Raw genomic sequence first — 1247 nt, forward strand, 5'->3', positions numbered from 1 at the left:
CACAAAGCTGGTATCTCAGGGTCCCCCCCCCCCCCCACCCCCTCCCACCCCCCGAATCTCCAAGGGCTCTTCAGCGTCACAAGCCAGCAACTCTCTTTGCATGAGAATTTCAAAGTTTAATTAATATAATTAAAGGCAACAGCAAGCAGCAGCCTGTGAAGATTTTGCTCATCTTTTTTATGCCTTTTGACATTGAATGACCTATTACTATATGCGCATTACTCGGTTTTCGAGGGGGCATGGTGCATTGGTGAAGATTCAGCAGTGGAAAAAAGACCTCCTTTCATCAATTTATAAATTAAATTTACAGGAGCGCTGGCCATCAGAAAACACTGACAAAGTATGTATTATAATTTTTTAGAAAAACCAGCGTCGTGTCACGTCGACGATGCCAAATTATGTTAGCGTGAGCAGAAACACTGTGGGGGAGGAAGGAGGCAGCAGCTGAAGAAAAAGGCTCAAATGATCCAGTCACTTTCGATACTGTACTTCAGATGCAAAATGGATATTCGAGTCGAAACCTGACAAAGCGCGCCTGCTTTGATGTGAACTGGTATAGACAATGACCAGTGGCTGGGTCAGTGGGATGTCTCTCTGTGAGCAGGGAGGCTTATCAAATGACACTAAAAATAAGTTCAACAACCATCACATTTGAGGGGAAAAGGCGAACATTTCACATTTGGTGGGCATGCATGTGCGCAAGATGGAAAGAGCGAAGCGAAGCGTCCTGGTTTAATTATCCCCTTTGTGCTTTTCATCGAAATTGCAAGGGACATAAATAATCCTCTTGGTCGATGTCCAAATTTGCGGCACTGCCCAAAGAAGCCTTTACATATATTCACTTGCTTACATCTTTCGCTTGAGTTTATTTATGTCATTGGTAGCATCATCATCTACAGCCATGTGTGCACATAGATTATAAATAAAAGTCCTATCCAAGTTTGTGTGGTTTTGTCTTTTTCAACTTCCTTTCACAGGTTAAAAGTGATATTTTTTTGGATTTACAGTCTCCCTCACTATCAGCTTCAAAAGAGACCCACCTTCCAGTGCCATCACACATTGTTCCGAGAAGGCACGGCACAAGCTAAGTTATGTGGGTTCTATATATTCCATAATTATCTAAACTTTGTCAGATGCTCCAATCTGCCTAGTATGTAGCAGTAACTATTTAAATACAACAGGAAAATGCCAAGAGAGCTTTCTGTAGTCTTTGGCCAAAATGCAATTTCAGTTCTGATCCCAATGCT

This window comes from Gavialis gangeticus, unplaced genomic scaffold (assembly GCF_001723915.1).
Source record: "Gavialis gangeticus isolate Ggan-Ray unplaced genomic scaffold, GavGan_comp1, whole genome shotgun sequence".
NCBI lineage: Eukaryota > Metazoa > Chordata > Crocodylia > Gavialidae > Gavialis > Gavialis gangeticus.